General features: G+C 39.4%; 1 protein-coding gene across 1 annotated transcript in view; it reads right to left on the reverse strand.

Annotated features, from left to right (window-relative positions):
* SPON1 (spondin 1) overlaps positions 1-22,773 on the reverse strand; it is a 315,776-nt gene that overhangs the window by 281,383 nt on the left and 11,620 nt on the right. The window lies entirely within an intron of this gene.

The raw sequence follows: 22,773 nt of genomic DNA on the forward strand, positions 1-22,773 counted from the left end.
CATTGGCTTCTAGCCTCTGAGTAGGTTTGATCAAATCTGCCCTTCTGAAGCCTTGCCCGAATACACTCCAGGCTGCATCATGTAAGTGAATCACCAGCTGGACCTCCCAGTGCTCTTAAGAGGTATGCTTAGAGTCTTAGCAGGCCCCAGCAATCTCTCTCAGCTGACCTCACTCCAGCACTGCCAGCCTAAAAAGTTCAAAAATCCTAAATCAGGACCTCAAATTCATTATCAAGGAGCAATCAGTTGCACATACAGAAATTGGGAAATGACTGCCTAGGAAGGAGTACTGCAAGAAAGGGATCTGGGGGTCATAGTGGATCACAAGCTAAATACAGCTCAACAGTGTATCACTGTTGCAAAAAAGGCAAACTTCATTTTGGGATGTATTAGCAGGAGCATTATAAGCAAGACTGAAGTAATTCTTCCACTCTACTCCGTACTGATTAGGCCTCAACTGGAGTATTGTGTCCAGTTCTGGGTTCAGGAAAGATGTGGACAAATTGGAGAAAGTCCAGAGAAGAGCAACAAAAATGATTAAAGATCTAGAAAATATTACCTATGAGGGAAGACTGAAAAAATTGGGTTTGTTTAGTCTGGAGAAGAGAAGACTGAGGGGGACATGATAATTGTTTTCAAGTACATAAAAGGTTGTTAGAAGGAAGAGAGAAAAATTGTTCTTCTTAAGCTCTGAGGTTGGACAAGAAGCAATGGGCTTAAATTGCAGCAAATGCAGTTTAGGTTGCACATTAGGAAAAAATTCTTAACTGTCAGGGTAGCTAAGCACTGGAATAAATTACCTAGGAAGGTTGTAGAATCCATCACTGGAGATTTTTTTCGAGCAGATTAGACAAGCACCTGTCAGGGATGGTCTGCCTTGAGTGCAGAGAACTGGACTAGAAAACCTCTTGAACTCCCTTCCAGTCCTACGATTCTATGATACTGGCTTAGAAATTATGAGATTTACAAATCAATAAATGTAGGTTTATTTTATTTGCTTTTTGGGATTAGAGAGTTTAGGGTTGACCTGTTCATGGTCCATAGTCATGAGAGCTAGAAACTCTTTCTTTTAAAATGAAAGCTGAGATTAAAGAACCTGATTCTAGCAGCTAGAGCTTTAAGAAAGATACCAAATATCACAAGCGACACAATTATGAAAGATAGCAACACTGTCACTTTCTCAGCCCTCTCATTAGCTGCTATAGCAACAGGGATCCCACCACTCCTCTAGTCCCTGATCTGACCCTGGGCTGTCTGTAGGAGCACCGGTTCCTTTCTGCGGGAAGCAGATGGTTCACTTGCTAGTTCTTGCAGCACTGCACTCCTCTCCCAGCCCAGCAAGAAAACTGGCGATCCAATTCTGCTTCAGCTCTTTGTGTCTCTGCACTGAGATGAAGTTCAGAATCTATCAACCTGTGTACTGCTACACTGGGCATAAACTTGGACCTTCTTACAGACAGACTTGGAGTGGCTAGAGGCATTCTACTTGTGCTGTCAGTGCCAAATCCTGACCATAAAGTACAGTAACTCCTCACTTAAAGTTGTCCCGGTTAACGTTGTTTCGTTGTTACGTTGCTGATCAGTTAGGGAACACGCTCATTTAAAGTTGTGCAATGCTCCCTTGTTGTTTGGCAGCCACCTGCTTTGTCCACTGCTTTCAGGAAGAGTGGCCTGTTGCAGCTAGCTGGCGGGGACTTGGAACCAGGGTGGACCAGCAGCCCCCCCATCAGCTCCCCGTTCCTCTAAGTTCCCTGTGCAGCAGCCGCCCAGCAGGCTTCCAATTGCCCCGCTGTTCAGCTGTCCCTCCCCCCACTGCCACGTGCTGCTCCTGCCCTCTGCCTTGGAGCTGCTCCTGGGAGCCTCCTGCTTGCTGTGCAGGAGTGGGGGGAAAAGAGGGAGGCTAATGTCAGAGTGTCCCCCTCCCCCCTACTCCTGCCCCTGGCTTACCCCTTCTCCAGATAAAGCAGGGTGGGGACAGGACGGGGCTCAGGACAGAGAGGCTTGCTGGCTGCAGCTGCTGTTTCAACTTCCTGATTTTTTTTAAAGGCAATGTACTTAGAATGGGGTCAGCATACTTAAAGGGGCAATGCGCATCTCTCTCTCTCTCCCACACACAGGGTGTGTGTCTCTGTCTGCCATGCTGTCTCCCCTCCCTCCATTCGTGCTGCCTTGTAGAGTGTGAGGCTACATTAACAACAATGTGTTAACCCTTGAGGGCTCAGCCGAATGCTAGTTCATCATTTAGTAGTAAGGCATCCCCTGGGAAATATCCCACCCTCTTCCACCCTCTGACTCCACCACCTCATCCAAGCTTCACAATCATCATTGCTGTGTACAGTATGAAATTGTTTGTTTAAAACTTATACTGTGTGTGTATAGTTTTTTGTCTGGTGAAAAAAATTTCCCTGGACCCTAACTCCCCTATTTACATTCATTCTTATGGGGAAATTGGATTCGCTTAACATCGTTTCGCTTAAAGTCACATTTTTTAGGAACATAACTACAACGTTAAGCGAGGAGTTACTGTAGTTCAACTTTTTGCAAAATGCCCTAATCTCACAGAGATCTGGCCTTCCTTAAATTGCTCACTACATTCAAAAGCGGCAGTGCAAGCTCTTTGTCCATGTCATTAGGATGGACAAAAACATCCCAGCATACCATGCTCTCAAATTCTCCATCAACATGTAAAGGGATGCACATCTTTACTCTACCCAGAGTCCTAGATTTGCATGATTCAGTCAGATCTGGGAACTTCACTCTACGATGTCTGGTATGATGCCGTCAACTGTGATCACTCTGCCTGGCGCAACAGTCCTCAGTAGACTATGCACATTTGATGATGATGAGTAAGGGGCCTCTCACTTTGCCTCCACCATATATACATGATAACATTTACTTATTGATTAAAGAGAACAGTCTTGTGATTGAGACTTTTTACAAGGACTCAGGAGATCTCTTTATGCCTCAGTTTCCTATCTGCAAAATGATAATAATCCTTTTCTCTCTAATTTTTTCTGCCTTGTCTATTTTAGATTGTAAGCTCTTAGAGGCAGGGACTGTCACTTACTATAAGTTTGTACAGTATAGGCTCAATCTTTGGGGCTTCTAGGCACTACCATCTTACAAATAATAATGATAATTATATGGATGACATTTTCCTACTGTCATAAATATAAAGGGAAGGGTAAACCCCTTTAAAATCCCTCCTGGCCAGAGGAAAACTCCTCTCACCTGTAAAGGGTTAAGAAGCTAAAGGTAACCTCGCTGGCACCTGACCAAAATGACCAATGAGGAGACAAGATACTTTCAAAAGCTGGGAGGAGGGAGAGAAACAAAGGGTCTGTGTGTCTGTCTATATGCTGCCTTTGCTGGGGATAGACCAGGAATGGAGTCTTAGAACTTTTAGTAAGTAATCTAGCTAGGTACGTGTTAGATTATGATTTCTTTAAATGGCTGAGAAAAGAATTGTGCTGAATAGAATAACTATTTCTGTCTGTATCTTTTTTGTAACTTAAGTTTTTGCCTAGAGGGATTCTCTATGTTTTGAATCTAATTACCCTGTAAGGTATCTACTATCCTGATTTTACAGAGGGATTTCTTTACTTCTATTTACTCCTATTTCTATTAAAAGTCTTCTTGTAAGAAAACTGAATGCTTTTTCATTGTTCTCAGATCCAAGGGTTTGGGTCTGTGGTCACCTATGCAAATTGGTGAGGCTTTTTATCCAACATTTCCCAGGAAAGGGGGGGTGCAAGTGTTGGGAGGATTGTTCATTGTTCTTAAGATCCAAGGGTCTGGGCCTGTAGTCACCTAGGCAAATTGGTGAGGCTTTTTACCAAACCTTGTCCAGGAAGTGGGGTGCAAGGTTTTGGGAAGTATTTGGGGGGAAAGACGTTTCCAAACAGCTCTTCCCCAGTAACCAGTATTTGTTTGGTGGTGGTAGCGGCCAATCCAAGGACAAAGGGTGGAATATTTTGTACCTTGGGGAACTTTTTGACCTAAGCTGGTAAAGATAAGCTTAGGAGGTTTTCATGCAGGTCCCCACATCTGTACCCTAGCGTTCAAAGTCGGGGAGGAACCTTGACACCTACAATATAATACAAAATCATACCAAATTTTCCTATAAACTAAGTACACATAAGTAGCCACTTTTGCAGTCATGTACGTCAGGGAGAGGCTATGAAAGTCACTTGAAATAGAAAGCAGAAGGGGAGTTTTTACCTGATCAGCATTTCTCAATTGCTTATCTTCCTTCACACTTTTTCTCCCCCTTCCTTTTAGAAACAAATTTAGTATAAAGAGAACTGTGCCAAGTGAACATGTCATACTTGGAATTCCTCTAAATTAAGGAGAAAGGGATTTGGGGGTTACAGCAAGTACACATTTTTAATGACATTAGCATCGTGCTCGGTGGCAAAGCTTTGAAGCAGTAGCGGCATTGCCACATGTGCCACTTGTGTTCTTCATCAAATCCTCAATGCCAAAAAGTGCACCAACTGGTGCAAACAGACCCCAAACTAATTCCCCTCATTTTCAGATGACTGATTACAGAAATATAATCTACTTCAGAAAGAATTAATCTACTGGTAAAAATCACACTTAAAAACAGAAATACTGTTGATCTTGAATTACAGACTTCATTTAGTTTAATTTAAGGCTTTAATCTCCTTAAAGGGCTTCACCATGCTTTTGCATAACAGCTTGCATCAGCATCAGCTGCCAAATCTGCAATGCAGTTTGTGAAGCAGAACCATGGCAGATAAATAATTACAAGGGTTTGTGGCAGCAGAGCATGATAAGATTTGTAAGTAATGGTAATGTGAACCCAGTCTTTACATTTGTCCTCAGCTAGATGGAATCCTAGGCCTGAAGACATCCAGATTAAAGTTGAACAAATAATTTGCAATGAATAGTTTCCCCAATGAATTTAGCTCTCCCTTTATTTATTTATTTATGCTCATGCAATAACCAGGCATCAGATTGTGATTTCCTCAAATTCATTCCTAATTTTGAAAATATTCAGAAATGTTGCAGCTCTGAACACTGATCATGTATAAGTTCCCTACCTGCCTCTCTCAGGGTTTTCTACGGTGCCTAACACCATAGGATCTACATGCTTCTCACATAAATTAAATCTGCATACTGAGGTCCCTACTGGACTTCAAGAGATCTTTGCTCTTATACCCCTCCTAAATAAGGAGGGCTTTGCTTGGGCGATACATATATGTGTAGTAATAAACCTGCTAATGGAGATGGTGGAAACACTTTGTCAAAGAGGGAGGTCTTGCAGCCACCCTTAAGAGTTGCCTCAGGGTATTTGATAGTCACTCCTATTTAACCTGTGTTGGTTAAATTGTGATTGGATGACATACCTAGACAACTGCTATGACTAGACGGAAACTCCCATATTAAAATTTAAAACTGAGATTCCATGAATATTTGAATATGTGGGTTTGACACTCTGTTTCTGAAACTCTTTTGCCAGAGTTCTGCACAAAGGGAACACAACAGAGCCATGAGCATTGCCAAATTCATTTAAATGTCAGGTTGATATCTGCAGAAAATATATTATTTCAGCTTGTTGTGGTGTGGCTGCCCCACTCCTATACTAGAGGGGGCTCCAGCAGGCCAGAGAGGCTGTGCGGGTGGGCGGCCAATCAGAGAAGGCCTGCTAGGGAGCCAATCAGAGGCTGAGTAAGAGATAGCCAATCAGGGCCAGGCTCAGCCCTATATAAAGGCTGTCCAGGAAAGAAGCAGGGAGTCTCTCCCAGGCCTTCAGAGGGTGAAAGTCTGTTGCGTGCGGGCGGGCGGGCATGCGGTGGGGACTAGCACCAGAGGCAAGGCAAGCAGAAGGAACTCCAGCCTGGTATCTGCCAGTCTACAGGCCCCGAGAGAAGGGCTGGGCCGGTGCAAAGGGGAAGCGACCCAGGGAGAGAGGCGGACAAGGGGAGAGAAGGAGGGCAGGAAGGTTTGCTGCCAAAGGGTCCCTGGGTCAGGACCCAGAGTAGAGGGTGGGTCTGGGTCCCCCCTGCTTCCCCCTTGCACATACACCCAGCTGTTGGACCTGGCAATAGTGGACTGCACCAGACCCCTGGCAAAAGGGGTTAGACTTTGGGGTGTGGTTGGCTGCTGTGGCTGGGCAAAGCGAAAGACTGCTGATAAACCCCCACCCCCCTGGAAGGGAGTGAATGAGGACTAGGGGGCACTGCTGGAGGGCAGTGTCTTGAAGAGGATGCCACAAGAAGGGAGCAACACAGGTCCAGGTGCCAAGAGAGGATGAGATACGGATGGGACACCACCAGTGGAGGGCGCTGCACACTGGACTGAGCTAATTCCCTGATGAGTCAGCCGGAGGCGCTGTGGTGGTGAGTCCCAATCCTGTCACACAGCTCCATCTAAGAGTGCTGATATTTCAGCACAATTTAGGGTCTTGGTTGGAGGTATACACCATTCTTTTAAAAAAAACTGGAGAAAGAGAGAGTCTGGAAAAAAGCCATAATAAATGGAGTTTTAGGAAGGCATTACAGTGAATTCTTTGATATCTTTCGAAGCAAGCCTGTTACATTATAACAGAAAACATTCTGTACAGCAAATTCATTTGTATCAAATTAGAAAATTACCTTTCTTCAAGTAGCTCCCTAAACTGCCATATACAGAAGGTTCTTGCTCCTATGGTTACTTGTAATAAATTAAGACAACAGTATTTTAACCATATTGGAAAGATACATTCTTCCAGATTCTATGGGAAAAACTGTGTGTGTAATTTCCTCATTCATAAAGTTATCAAATAAACATATGTAATTCCCAAAAGCTTTTTAGAAACTGCAGTCCTATTTATTTCATCCTGTCCATTTACACTGAATGACTTCTAGTAATAATTTGAACTTGTTCTATACGCTTTGAGTTATGGCAAACGTAAGGCAGGCAAAGAGTGACTTTCACTTGAGACAGGTTCAACATAGCTCTTCCTGGGTCAGCTAGAAGGCTCATTTGATCGTGCTGCTGCTGTCTGTGGAAGATCACAGCTTCCATTCTGATTCTACTAATGCACAAAACAAGTTCTCCTGCTGCATAGGAGACTCAGTTAAATTTTTTCTATATTCTCTAGTGTCTGTGGCCACCAACTGGCATGCACCACAATGAATCCTCTAGTAAAGTGGATGCTTTCAAAAGTAACATACGTTTCCAATTCAGTGGAGCACAAAACTATGCTAAATGGTAGTGAATGAACACCCTCTTATAGTTCAGTCACTTGTTGGCGGCATAAGTTATTTTAACACACATATCACTTTAAACTAAGCTTTGACCATCTGTTGTGTCCTCTTACTGTAAAATTCAAAGAACCTAATCCATAATGGTATCATAAAATACATTATAAATGAATTTAACAGATTTTTTATTCAGCACTGCAGGGATCTTTTGGGAGAGGGGTTTCCCCTATGCTTTTAGTTACACATAAGGCTGGGGAAAACTACATTTCATGAATACTGTGAATTTTCTAACCAGGTGGCTTTTTTCCAGGAATTCACTGAAGGAGGTTGAATTTTGTTAATAAAATCAGTATCATAAGGAAGGAAATATCCTCAGTAACATTTATAGGAGATAAGTGAGTGAATAAATAGTATTTTCATATCATTGTTATAATAACCTTCAGATTTAACTTATGATAATGTAAATCTAGTGTTGGTTTTAACAACCTAATTTATTAGCTACTAAATGTATTTGGTAGCAATTTGCTGCAGTGCCCAAAACACAATCAAATATTCCTAGCAGCATTTTCTAACATTAAATGGATTGGGCTGTATTCGTGAACAATATATTCTCATTAGTATGAGATTTGCTGTGAAATTTTATAAATTACAAATATTATGTAAAATATATAAAGTCTCTTGAATTTACCAACATGAATTTGATTGTTCCATGGAGGAAAGCTAAGTGCAACACCTGTAATCATGAAATTTTATCGCCTTCCTTGTGCCCACACTGGCCCAGGATAGCTTCCTCACAGCAGTTTTGAAGATGGGCCTTGGAGCATTTGCAGGAGTGGGGATAAGATATAAACTTTTCAGGATAAATATCTTCAAACTGTTTTTGTATAGCACCTAGCCCTGTGGGGTCCTAATCCAGATCAGGGCCTTAAGGCAAATAAAAAATATAAATGATCTCAGTCCAGTCCCTAGGGGTACGTCTGAACTGCAGTGAAAGACCTGGGGCTGGCCTGGGTCAGCTGACTCTCCCCTCACAGGGTGTCAGAGCCCAGACTCCAGCCAGAACCCAAACATCTACACTTCAATTGTATAGCCCCTCAGCCCAAGCCCCAGGAGCCAGAGTCAGCTGACTCCGGTTCTGAGACTCAGGGCTGTGGGGTTTTTATTCAGAGTGTAGATATACACCCAGTATCAACATCACAAAGACAACCACTAATTGACCCGGGTCTGAATAAGCACGGAGACCTTACAGGAGGTCTTCCAGGTCCGAATACGGGTATGTTGGTGAGGGAGCTTACACTGCTAATTCTCGTGGTGTCACTATTTTTATATTAATAGATGGCTTCAGTCCCCAGGGCTGTAGATCCAACAGATTTCATGAGCACTCAGGGTACGTCTACACTGCAAAGAAAAGCTTGTGGCACCAAGTGTCAGAGCTGGGTCAACTGACTCAGGCTTGTGGAGCTCAGGCTGCAGAGCTAAAAATAGCAGCATAGACTTTGGAGCCTGGGTTCTGAAGGTACAGCTCCACTGCAATTAGAAACCGTGGCTGGCCCATTCCAGCTGACTCAGGCTTGTGGGGCTCAGGCTAAGGGCACTGTTTAATTGTGGTGTGAACATTCAGGTTTGGGCTGCAGCCTGAGCTCTGGGCCCCTCCCACCTTGCAGGGTCCTACAGCCTGAAATCTAGCCCTAGGCTGAATGTCTACACCACAATTAAACAGCCCCTTAGTCCAAACCCCATGGGACAGTTGTGGGTTTTTAATTGCAGTATAGACATACCCTCAGACCCTCCTCCTTCACAGGATTGCAGAGCCTGGGCTCCAGCCCAAGGTTGAAAAACTACACCACAACTATCAGCCCCTTTCCTGAGTCCTGCAAGCCCAAGTCATTTGACCTGGGCTCTGAGACTCAGTGGCACTGGTCTTTTACTGCAGCGTAGACTAAGGGGCCATTTTTAAAGATATTTACGCAGTTAACTCCTAATGAAATCAATTGGTGTTAGGTACCTAAAAACCTTTAAGACTCTGGCCCTAATTCTTATTATCTATTTCCAAACGTAATTACAGAATTTCTGTGTTTAACTTTAAAATGGTCATAGCAGAATCAGATATGTTTAAAGTGGTGGTTTACCCTAAATATAGAAATTTGATAATTATCTCTGTAGTCATTAAAATTCATAAAAAATTAATGACCATGAACACTATTTATTCATTAAAAATCAACTTTAAAAATATCTTTCTATCTGTTATTAACTTAATGACTCCAACTCACTTCTGCTTCTTATTGATTCAGTGGCAACAAGTTTGAATCAAAATCTTTGACTAATGCTATTGGAAATAACAATCTTTGGCAGATTTAACTAGAGCGGTAATAGTCTCAGGTAATGGTGTCTGAATAGAAACACAGCTCATTTTGCTCAATGATTAGTCCTACTGCACAAGAATATAGCTATTAGAATTTGATGTCAACTTCGGTAGGCTAAATGTGGCAAGAATCTTGCACTGCCTTTCAGCATGACCACCACGAACATTAATGAAGAAGTTGTTCCCAAGGTAGCAGGCTGATGTTATTATGATTAGGTAGATAATACAAACTATATCTTTCCATGCAGATTTCAATTGCATTTTGTTTTATTTTTAGTTAAACTATAATAGACTGTCATTTTGATGCGTGAGGTGTCAATAACTGGACTAAAAATAGTCCTTTTTAAAATTTCAGGTTCTTAAGTTCCCCTGTACAATACCTATGCTATGGCTAAACTGATTCAATTTTGCTTCAGGTAAAAGGTTAATCAAGTGTTCTGCTTATTCAGTTTTGTACTTTTATATTATATACATGGGTCATGAGCAGTGTCAAATACTTTGTGTAAGCTTGAGCACAATTTCTGACTTGAACTTTTAAAGGCAAAGAGAGCAGATGACTTACGTGAATTTGTTCTTACAATACAGCTATTCATTTGAAATAGAGTTCCAACAAAAGTGGATACAAACAACTGAAATCCTTAGATAATACTTAACAATAAAAGCTGAAGATCAACTATATTTAGTCAGATGAGAGCTAATGCACCAGACAGGACTTAGATTGAGCTAGTACATGTTTTAGACTGTTTGCAATCTCTCTATATTTCAATTTAGTATTTAAACTTTTATTCAGAAATATCAGCCTTTATGGTTGCATTGAAAACTTTCTAAATGTGAACCTGTAGCGCTGTCTCTGTCTGCCCACAGAACAACACCATACAGTACAATATGAAAAGATAATAGCCTTTAGGATGCTTCATAAGATTGAAACTGTTCTGAGGATCAGGTCACAAACACTATTAGCAAGTGTTCACCTTTTTTGCCAAATGATCAATTAAATCTGGAATGAAATAGAAGATGGACACCAACACATCACTAAGTACCACAGAGCTACAGTATTGAGGGCCTGGGTGTGTAAATTGTATGCTGACTTTACCCATAAGTGCTGTCACTCAGTCTCTCCAAAGAGATAATGACTCAGATAATTTCATGGAAAAGTGGAAATAAGCTGAATAAATTTTTGCAGATGAAGTTTTAATGACAGCAAACAGAAATTAGGATTGGATAAGTAGAAAAATACTACAAATCACAGTGCTTGGGTGAACATCTGGTACTTGTTATACCCTGCTGCATTATGTAAACAATCTGATCATATTAAAGGGCTCCGTTCGCATGGCAATTCCGGTCATAACTAAGGTTGTGAATTAGCATATAGGCTTGTAACTGCTGTATTATTAACTGTTTTAAATTGTGCTTCAGTAATAATTATCCATGCAGATGGCTTTCAATTAGATGGAGACAGTGAACTCGGGTCCCTTCTACCCATCTCCGGAGACTGCCGTAAAGGCTCACATTGTTTTCTTTTTACCACCAAAACCTAACAAGCAGTTGAAAAGAGAATATGCGGCGAGGACTTTGGAAGTTCCTGACATTTTTTATAAATGCATAATAAGGCATGCAAAATTCTTATCTTTATATGACTCATGACCCATTTTTCAATGACACAAAGAATTAAATCCAAGAGTCCCATCATCTGGAACATATAAATATATGACAAATGTATAATCCAACTAGCCAGTGAATAGGTTGGCTTCAACTCATTTTTTAGTATTTACTAGGTCAGAAAAATTAATTTGCTCTCATTTATATATTTCTATCTGCTAAAGATATTCCAAGCCTTAAGTGAAACCTGTTTTCAGATGTCACTAAACAAAGACTTTGATTTTGTTCTTTTCATCTGGAATTAAAACAAATTGCATGAGAACATATATAAATAAGGGAAAAATAGTGCAATAAAAACATTGTGAACACAGGAAATATTGTCTGTTGCTATACTAATGACGCATTGGTGTGCAGCAATAAAACCAGCTGTTTCCTTATTGTAATCTAGATTCCCATGTGAGAATCCAAGGCACATAACTGTGAAAGTTACATCTGAGAACAAAATGTACCCAGAATCAATTAATTTCATCGTATATACCACAAGTGTTCTAGTCATTTCTAGAGAACAAAACACGATGGTATCTTAGCACTAATCAGGGCATAAACCACCACTAGCAAAAACTAGCCATGGGTCCAGCAGGTGGTGCCCAGATCAGGATAAGTTTGATGCCTAGGTCAGTTTTGAGGCTGAACACAACTATCTGCTACATCAATCTTAAGTATTAATAGAGCAACAGTCCCTGTAGTATTGACACTAGGGTTTGGAGTTGATGGTACCGAAAATCCTGTGAGTCGTACTCATGAGATTTCAGCTCAAAATTGTAGAAATCTTGCAAGCAACAAGTTGAGGCTTTTTTTAAGATTTTGCCATCATAGGTAGAACAATCTTGCAGAATCAACAAAATACAATTTTTGTTAGAGTAACTGTAAAATGTACACAGATATAAAACAAGCTTTACAAAACAAAAAAGGGCTGAAAGTGGTTAGTTCAATAAATAAATTAAAAACATTTTTTTTCGGTCATCAGTTCCAACTATCAGCAGGGGACAAATTTTGCAGCAGATGTGGACAGCAATTTAATCCTGAATATGAACAGTTTAATTAGGGAAGTGTGTTCAAAGTTAAAGGAGCAGAATCGTGCTAAATGGATTAAGGGAGTATTTTTTGGCAGGTTTTAAAAAAATCCATAATCCCGCATTTTATGCATGGCTTAGTAGGCAATGTGCCATCTTCTTTGTTAATCAAGAGTACACCTAAATCCTGATGTTTGCTGATACAGAATGAGAAAGATATAGGCAGAATGAAATACATAGAATTTATCCAAATCCATGTTTTATTTTGGGTGGGCCAGGATTTAGTGTGCTTAGTAACAGCAGTATTTGGTAGTTTTATGCTATTTTAATCTTTTAATGGAGGGCATGCCTGTCTTTCTGATATAGACTGCTGCAATTGCTAGTGGTGATGGAATTAATTTTTTGTATGCAGCCCTCAAGAAATGGGCAATACTGGTTATATGATGTGCTTGCATTTTAGAATTGGTGTTAGATTTTGTTCTCTTGAAATGAATTTTTATACATTTTACAAATGTTGGGTGTTTAAGGCATAGCCACACTGTACATGCAAAGAAAGATTCATGTTCAAACATGCTTGATTTAGGAGATACTGTGTTGACAGCAGAACCCTGGGAAACAGAGCTCCTGAGTTCTGTTCACAGCTACACCCAAAATATGATCTGTGACCTTGAATAAATTGCTTCACTAACTTACTTTTCTGTAAAATGGGTTTATAATGCTCATCCACACTTAATTCAGGCAAGCCCATTGAAATCCTCTGATGGAAGGTTCTACGTAAGTAAAAAGAAATGCCTGTTTGAGGCAATTCAAAAGCTATTTTATTATCCATAAAGGAGTAGCCACAAGTCGGTTACATTTGATGAAAATAAGTTTAGGGACAGATTCAAACAACTTGACCCCTGATTAATATAACCTTATTATATGTTTGATCCCATTGACTTCAGTGGAACCACACATGGAGTGTGACACTATTTGATGTCGGAAAGAAAATCACAATCTGTCCCTTAGAGTTCCTTCCCAGAGTCCTCCACTAATATTACACTGGTATTTTATAAACAAATCTGAAAAATAAATTTATTCCTGTTGTGGCCCCATTTCTGACCTGTGATAGGAGGACAACGCAATAGTATTCTAATAGTTGATGCTTTCTTCTATGCTAGCCAGATTCATTGGCTGTTGCAGCAGAATTTCAGTGTTTTATCCTGAAATTCCCAATTTGCCACCTTCATTTCTCCCTTGCATATACCCACCCATGGCAATGTTATTTCTGGCCCAGTTGCATAGGTTCTATAATCAAACTCCTTTGGACATGGAAAGTACAGAATGGAAAACACACACACACACACAAGAATAGAAAGTGGTTGTATGTGTGTTATAGCCAAGTCTGTTATCCCAGATCTCTTTCATACTCTGTAATAAAGGTGAACTCTTAGACCAATTTGGTTTATTTTGCAATAGTCACTGAAATCTTTACAGCTAATCTGGAACATAATGTTTCAAAACCAACTTAATATCCAGCCAACTTTGTGCAGACAGTTTACAGATTTTTCATATTATCAGTCAGGTTCAGAAAACAATCCACAGAGATCAACTTTTGGGATACTAGATATCTGGGGGAAAAAGGGCACTTTATAATTCCACTGTCTTCACATTACATATCCCAGTACTAAGTCAGATAGTCAAATCATTGTAAGTAAGTGTGGATAACCTTTAAGGATAATAAAACTAGGTTATTTAAAAAACCAGAATACACCCCCACGCACACACCTCTCGGGAAAGCCAAGAAACTTCACACAGCCAAATGGCTCACTGCTCTGTTACAGAGAGTTAATGATCACCTTAATGATGATACTGGGACTTATCAAAACGTGTGGTCAGGTTTTCTTCATATGTAGGATTGACAGTTGGGGTAATTTATTGACTGCAATTTCCTGCTATATATGTACACCTGGGGTTCCCACAATACTGAATCCACTGCCCTAGCAACTACTCTAAAATATCTCCATGAAGCTCCCAGTAAAATGTTCTTCAATCTTTAGATAATGACAACATACAATAGGTAACTAATTTTTGTAGGAACCTTGGACTGTTGCTTAAGATGGGTCATGGTATATAACTTTTCTCCATTTTCAGGCTTTGTTTGCTCTTTATCTACCTCCCTGTCCCCTTTTCCCTAGCCTTCTCCTCTCTGAAAAGCAAAAAATTAACTTTAAATAAAATAGATCTGAGATAAACAGTCTAAACCAAGTACAATCAAGTGTAATTAAATCTTCTAGCACAAGCAGAATATCAGAAAAGATCAAATGGGTTATAAGAACAAAATCTGACATGTGCCTTACAAGTCATTGGAAATCATGAATAAATATCGCCCATTCCCTAAGGATTATATACCATTATATATTAGAGCTGTACAACAGTTTCAATAGTAACCCTATTTTTACATATTCATCAATTTCTTTTAAGTGCATCCTCCAAAGTCCTTGGGTCCAGATGAGCTGTGCAGAACACACAAGCAGAGGGTGGGAATGAAGGTGGCTTTAATTCTCCTTCATGCTTCCCAGTTACTGAGGTGGCTGGAGGTCAGTCCTCTCCCTGACGTAAATTAGAGCAGCCTCAAGGCTGTTCTAATTTATATCTATTGCCCGCAGCACTGACTGGCATTCTGACAGCTGGGGAATGTCCTGGCACAGACACCCCAAGATTGCCCTATTTCCTTCACCCATGCAGGGATGACATAGGCACTGCTTTTGTGACTCTATGCCAGCATGGGAGTCCTTTTATGGTCCTTTTGTGCCACCAAGCAAGGCCCAGGATCTGACTTTCAATCTCTAGACAAAGGCAATTTTTTAAAAGTTTGAATAAAATCCTCTTTGTACTGTAATCTTCACTGCATGGAAGAAAAAATAGACTATTTCAGTTTTTAAAAATTGCCATGCACCTTTTCCACACTGGTAATTAAAAACAGTTGCTATACTTAAAAACATGAAATATTGTATCAAAATAGGTCTCAGTATTATGGCAAGGAACACATCTGAAAGAAAAACAACTGATTGGATATTGAGAGTTATAAACTAATTGCAAATTTGACTGCTACTCATATTCAGTAGAAAACTTTGGTATACCTCACACTAGAGGGGCACTGTGAGTGTATGCAACCTCTCAATGCTGCACTTATCATTGTACGTTATTAGGAAAGTAAGTACTGATACCATTTTAAAAACTTACTTTTTGAGGCTTATATGTAAGTGTCTGGGCCAAGTTTAACTACTAAAGTTTAAAAGTTTAACTTTTCTTTACAGGGCTAAAAAAAAGTAGGGAAATTGAATACAGACAATTGTTCTTAATGCAATGTTCAATTTGCAGAGTTAAAATAAGCAAAAGTCAGGAAATTCAAAATCAAGATTCACTCAGTAACATTAACTGGGCTATGCTGCATATATGTAGTATTTTACATTCCTATTTCTCTGGTAAATTTCTACCATTTAATACTTCAAATATGAACTATAGTCAAGTTAAATATTGACATAGTGGCCTTAAGATGCATGTTTTCTAACATTTTCTTATTTTAGCTGTGCAATCTTACTATTTCATTAATGAATTTAAGAAAAAAGAACATATAATAGATATTGAGCTAGTTCCTTGGCATACCAGCATATCACTCAGCCCATGCAGGGAATGAAAGAGAGGTGATTTTATGCCACCTTTATACTCCACCCATGAGCCAAGCCAAATTGCTCCCAGCACATGTTAGAGAAGCTTCAAGGTTGCTTAATTTTCACTGACTGATTAAAAGCTCCCATGGAACTGCTTCACTGCCAAGGATCACTGGAGCTTGTAATGCTCTAGCCCCAAACCTCCCCTAGATGCCCCAAATGGACTTCCATTCAGCAACACCTCCCTTTCCCATCAGTCCCTCATCTCCTTCCTTTTCATTCAGTTATTACTATCTTACCTCCTCTGGTTCCCCACTATCTGTCCCAAACAAGAGTCAATTTCCTATTGAGCCTTTGTCAACCAGTGCTTGCTGGTAAGAAGAGCAGGTCAACATTTTTCCAAACATTATGTAAAACTTAGGAAAAATGTTCATGAAAACTGTTCATCATATTCCAACCTGCCCTATCAGAGAATAGGTTTTAATTTTTAACCACTGAATAGTGTAAAACGGAAGTCAAGGGGCTTTGATTCAGCTGGGTTGAACTGGGTTTGGCACATTCTGCCAAGGATACATCCTCCACACTAAACATAACCCAGTCTTCATAAAGGGTAGCCAATTCCACCGCTAATCAAAGATTAACACAGAACCATGGTATTGTCATTAAGCTGCTTTCTTCTTCCTAGAACGACACTTCTAATAGCATAAAATGCAGTGTAAGGAGGGACTGCAAGTCAGCAGAAACATCAGGATGTGGCATACCATTGGACATTAAGAAAGTCTTTGAAGATTAAAAATGCAGTTTTATAATTTATGGGCTTACTTAGAGGTTCCCCCACCTCCAAAACCCCTCAAAATATATACCTGACATTTTCCATCCCTTTTATCTTTAACACACTTCCTTAATTGGTATGTTGGATCATGGATTTAATGACTGAATAGTCATTTCAGACTGATTTCTCTACTGCTTCTGAATTTTCCTTTGATTGGATCAACTTGCATATGTATCTTAGTTTAATTCACTAGTGTGGGGTGAGGGTGTCATTAAAAAACCCACAACCTCATGGCACTTCTCTGGCTTTATAATAAACTGGAAATTAAGTCCATGCTTATTGAAAGATTCACTAAAGTGCACAAACCTTTTGCAAGAATATGGCATGATTTAACATTTTGCATTAAAACCAAGTGATAATGCATTGTTTCATATGCTTATGTGAAACCAGATGACTGAGTTTCAATCTGAGATTCTAGAAAGAAAAATGTATGGGATACAAACCCCTGTGAAGTGAATCCCATCATTTCACATACCTCTGGCCAAAATATTTTTTCCTAGTGTCCTCATATTGGGATACAAAATAACATCTCAATGCAACTATGTGATGACATGACACAGCTTCATTACAGTGCTTTCTTTATAACAGGAATTCACCTCCATTCACACAATCAACTGCCCACCACTCTTGTGTGCTACATTTTGGTCCTGTAAACACACACACAGTGGAATTCCTAACTCCAAGACTTCATAAATCATGAGCCATATACAGAAAAATTATGAGACTCACTACCTCTGAAATTAAATGTGTCAACTGTTTGACCACACAAACAACCCAACACAGCACTGTAGCTCTGCTAATGAAAAATAACCGTGTCTGTAAGGTCCTGTACAATGTGATGTGGTTTTCCAGTTTGGACCAGTTGCCATGGGAACTTTAATGACCACAAATGGTCAGCACCTCATTTTTATGCTCCGTCAGATGACAGGAGCTTCAGCAGCACCGAAGCCCTCAGCACCATTCTGGAGTACTGGTTCAGTACAAATTCAGAGGAAGAAGTCTACCTACTGAATCACCAATGCCCCGTCCTACAGTACCCAGCGTTTACCTCTGTGGTTATCTATACAAATACTGACCTAGTCCAACCCTACTTAGCTTGTGAGATGTGAGAGGCTTACAGCAAAAGTTAACTGCACATTTTAAAAACCATCTCCTATGTTATAAATTTAACTTTTATACATGGAACACTTTTAATGGCACATTTAATTCACTGAAATGTAGAGCCTGATTCTATTCTCACACTGGCTTTACACTCCATTGACTTCTGCTGAGTTCCTCCCAATTTACACTAGTGCAAAGGAGAAGACAAGCAAACCCATACAGTTGCAGAGGGAGGACCACTCCTGGAATACTACTGTGGTGGTTGCATTTAGAAGCAGTTTACCAAAAGGGATTGGATACAAGTTAAGAATGAAATATGAAGCTGACGGATAGATGGTTTGTTGTGCCAAAGACACCCCAAAGAGATGTCTGCTCACAGTTGTAGACTTGGTGGCCTGATTTTGGTGGCTCCATGTTAGAAAGACATATTGGGGTGTATGAGTTTACAGCACACACCACTTTAAATTACTGCTGTTTAACTGAACCCTTAGTTTAAAACAAGTATGTATTAATTCACCAAACCAAATCTATTAGGTTGTGTACATGTGTTTTGCTTTAAGCAGGCTGTAGTTTTGGTCTGTAGAGATAATGTTCTAATCTTAATTGTGGTTAATCAGTGCCTGATTGTTGTGTTCAGGTGTAATTTGCTTTCAAATTGCTCAGCTTTTTGTGCTGAACAATACACCGTGTTGCTATGTTATAAAATGGAAAGTTCGGCTGTTTGCATGACAACTGCAGGGAATGGCCAAGGTAAAGAGGCCACTGGAACATGGTGTCCTAAGCTTTCAGCATGTTGCATGGGGATAGAGCTGCATGACTGCCATCGGTGTAAATAGGAGCCCTGCCACTAAATCCCCAAAGTCGTATGAAGGATGTTGATGTCTTTTCTTGCTAAAATTATGTGTCATATAGCTATTGGACTTCTGTTTTAACAAACCTCTGTGTGCGCTATGGGATATGGAAGTGGAAGTTGTGGCTACCACAAAGGAAGAAATGAGAGCACATGCTTGTTTAAAGTGCCTCATCTTGGTCACTCATTATAAAGTAGATTTAGAGTAGTGTGGCCTAAACTACAAACTTGTATCACTTTCAGCAACGGATCTTTATTCATGTGATTAACATCAGAGCAGGAAGTAGGGTCAGGCAACTGCCTAGGATGTTGGTATAGGAGCTTGCCGGGCTCAAGGTGCTGTGTCTGTTAGCGACAAAAGGAAAAATAGAAAGTTTGAAATAAAATGTTTTAGGTATTCTCTATGTGGACTCATTTTTCACTAACCTCCTAGAATGTTCTGGATCTTTGTAGAATCTCATGGAACCTTCCAGACTTTCTGAGAACTACATTTTCCTTGAACCTCCTAGAATGTTGTCAGCCATGCCCTCGTGGGTATATATGGGACGGGGCATTGCCAGTCAATCAGTGAGATATAAGAATGAAGTGAAGTGAAATCCTAGCTGCGATATTATGAACCTTGTTTTATTGTGTACTTGTGAAAGTGTCCTTGTGTTTTAAGACTTTAAAAGTTCAAGCAATGACTAATAAAGGACATATTTAATGAGACATGAAAGGTATCTATCGGACCCCTATCTACGCAACAATATAAAAAAAATACTGTTATTTGCTTTGCCAAGTCGCAAGTGGTGAATGCAGCTTTTCGAAGCTCAGGCTCATTAAAACATATCTTCAGTTGATGATTGCCAATGAGAGACTGCCATCGCTTGCTATTTTATCACTTTCAAATGTCATTGGCTGGACCTCTATAGCGCTGTCCCTCATGCATGAGCAAAGACGAGAAATACAGAGCTTTTACACTAAAGGGCTAGGGTTAACATTCTAAAGCTGTCACCTACTGTAACACTACTTAATACTGGTCCACCCAGTGTTGGTGCACAATTTAATTTCTTGATGTTAGTACATTTCAGTTATTCTTAAAAGTTTCTATAAGCTTAGAGGAAACACATTTTTTTTAATTGCTTATACATGGCATGAATAAATACAGATTTACAGATCCTAGCATGCAAATTTATCGTGTTGTATGACAGGGATAAATCATGCATGCAAATTGTGCATCAAAGTTGTGAAATGGGCTACAAATGCAATAAAAATAAGATATTCAAAAGCTTAACAAATGGAGAGGGGCACCAAAGACGCTTCTCGCATAGGCCCCATTTCTAGAACCAGCTGTGACTAACGTAAAGATAATAAAAAAAAAGAAAAGAAAAGTACCCATCCTGCATTGTCCAAGTAACAGCTGTACCATTTATGAGATCAAGACCCTGTTGATTAATGATTAATGAAGTTTGACCATATCTGCTGAGTTACTTAGCCTACAAAAGTAAATGAGCCAGAAGAGGAGTTCAAAAGGGGACCCCTGCAGACTTGACCCAAGGTAGCCATTTACTTACAGAGGAAATGCTTGTGATTTGCAGAGTGCTGGAACATCAACCAGATTGGAGCATGATTGCAACCACTGAAAACAGTGGCAGTGCCTTTATGCTCTAGTGAAAGATTTATTAATAATCATAATAATTCTGCCATTCACTCACTGAAAAATAAAATTAATTGGAATGCCTGACTTTTTATAAAGTTATATAGCACTGTAGTTTGTATCCCAAATGGAATATTATTGACATCCTAATTTAACTTGTTGTGTGCTCTGTGACATTTTTCAGGATCTGGTCTCCACCGCCCTGCTAACAAAGGACATTGCAGATAAACAACACAGAATCCTTATGCAGATTTGTTTATTTTAAGCAGCTTACAAAGGATAGTCTTTTGCTGCCATTTTAACCTTTTTCAAAATGCGGGTCTTAAAAATAAAAACTATGGCAACTCAATTTTTTGAGGATTAATATATTATCTTTTATTTTTTTTAAAAGATTCATTTATTTTAGCTGGCATTTTGTTCTTTTCTTTCATTCTTTGTTTATTTTATGACTGCAATAAAATATTCCCTGTCTAGTTCTCCCCTCAGTTTTGCATCATTCATTGAGATGATTCACCATCTTGTTCCTCCAGTTTTATGCCAGCATAACTCCACTGAAACCATGCAACATTGCAATGGTGAAGCAGGCTTCATTTAATTCTTAACTCTCCACGGATATGTATTTTCATACAATAATCCATGGCTTCAGTGGAATCTTCACCAGATTATACAATGTAGATACAATTTTTCCTTATGTACAGTATGCATTTAAATGCAGTCCTTCAGGTAGTGTATGGCAATGGCTTTCACAAGATTAACAATGAGGTGTACATATTTGTGAGGGGAAAAAAGGAAGATTCTTCCCACTATGGATATACTACAGGCTCACATTTACGTGAATGTGAATGTTTCACGTGAATGTTTCACGGCTTCATTATATTTTGCACAATGTATACAAATGCATCATATTTAAATTTGGTTATGATCCTGTACTAGAATCTACTAGCATGGGCTCTGTGAAGTAAGTGGGACTCTTCATTGATGCAGGGGGCCACATTCATGGCCCAGAAGTGGAATCAAGTCTTTTTTTTTTTTTTTTTTTGAGAAATATCCCATTTTTTTCCCATTTGAAAACATTTGGTGTATCTAACCTTCACACAACCTGTCTTGCACATAGTTTATTTCCTTTGCAAAACCTTTGCTCACCTCTAGTGACTTTACACCAAAGGGCAAGACATGGTGCAAACCTGATACAGCATTTAAAAAGTCTCTCTCTCTCTCTGATTGGTAGTATCTAGCCAAGCCACAGGAATATATGTCAGTCACATCTATACTTAAATCTTTTATGAATGCATATATCATAGTTAGGTGCTAACAGCAGTTAATAGTATCTACACAGGGGGAAGGAGACAATGAGTACTGTTTGTGCCACAGAAATACGAATTTAGTATGCACCACTTTTGAAATATTCATCTGCCAATTAAAATGCTGATTTCAACTTGCCAGCAGTATAATAAAACTAATTAAACATCTTAATAATCATCCTTCCACTGAGATCCATTAGGTGTTTTTGAGCTATTTAGACATTTCTATTTGCTACTCACTCTTTACTGGCTTCAAAATTGCTCTCCATTTCTGCAAAACTAAGTGAGTTTCTGACTATTATGCTGCAGAAATGCACTTTGCATTGAAGTCTTTGCTCAGGCATAATTTCCCACACTGGCCAGCGATGGAGAAATTTAATCAGATTTTAGCTTCAATGTGATATTAAAAGTGGGAATACAATAACTGTAGAAAGAGGAAAGGAACTTTTTTTTTAAATGGTAATTATTAAATGAACCACAGTAATTTGTACTTCCTAAATTGTGGATTATGCTTTATTCGAATCCCCTTCCACTGTCCAAATTGAGCTAAATATCCCTCTCTGTTAAATGTTTTCATAATTGACATCTATTCCACGTCAGCAGCATGCCTAGGAAGAGGCTTAACTCTAGGGGCCAGTTCCAGGATCAAATCAACATCACATATTTCTAGGTTTTTCTTGTGAACTGAACATACAGAAGCCTGAAATCCACTGCCAAATATTCCAGATATGAGAAAATAGGACAAATATTCAATATATTGAATTTGCTGGTGACATTTACTGTATGACAGCATCAAAATAAATTGTAAGAGGGAAAAGTGGGATGATGTTGACGTCTCTTTCCGTGTTACTTACCAAAAGTAAAGTCTTTTGCATTTCTCTTTTTAAAATATTTAAATGTTTGTTCTTGAGTGCTAGTTGCCAGGATAAAGCTTTTATTAATTTATTATTATGATACCTAGCTATCATTGTCCATTCCATTAATTGTGCACAATATCATCCATAATAATATTTCTATGCTGAAAATTCAGTACGAACAGCTCAACAAGACTTGCATTTAAAAATGTGATACTTATTCTTACTTTTGTGCAGAATTATCTGTCATGTAATGTGGTTTTGAAATAACTGAAAGGATGCCAAGTTTCAAAAGCACCCT

The sequence above is a fragment of the Chelonia mydas genome, chromosome 6 (genome assembly GCF_015237465.2).
Source record: "Chelonia mydas isolate rCheMyd1 chromosome 6, rCheMyd1.pri.v2, whole genome shotgun sequence".
NCBI lineage: Eukaryota > Metazoa > Chordata > Testudines > Cheloniidae > Chelonia > Chelonia mydas.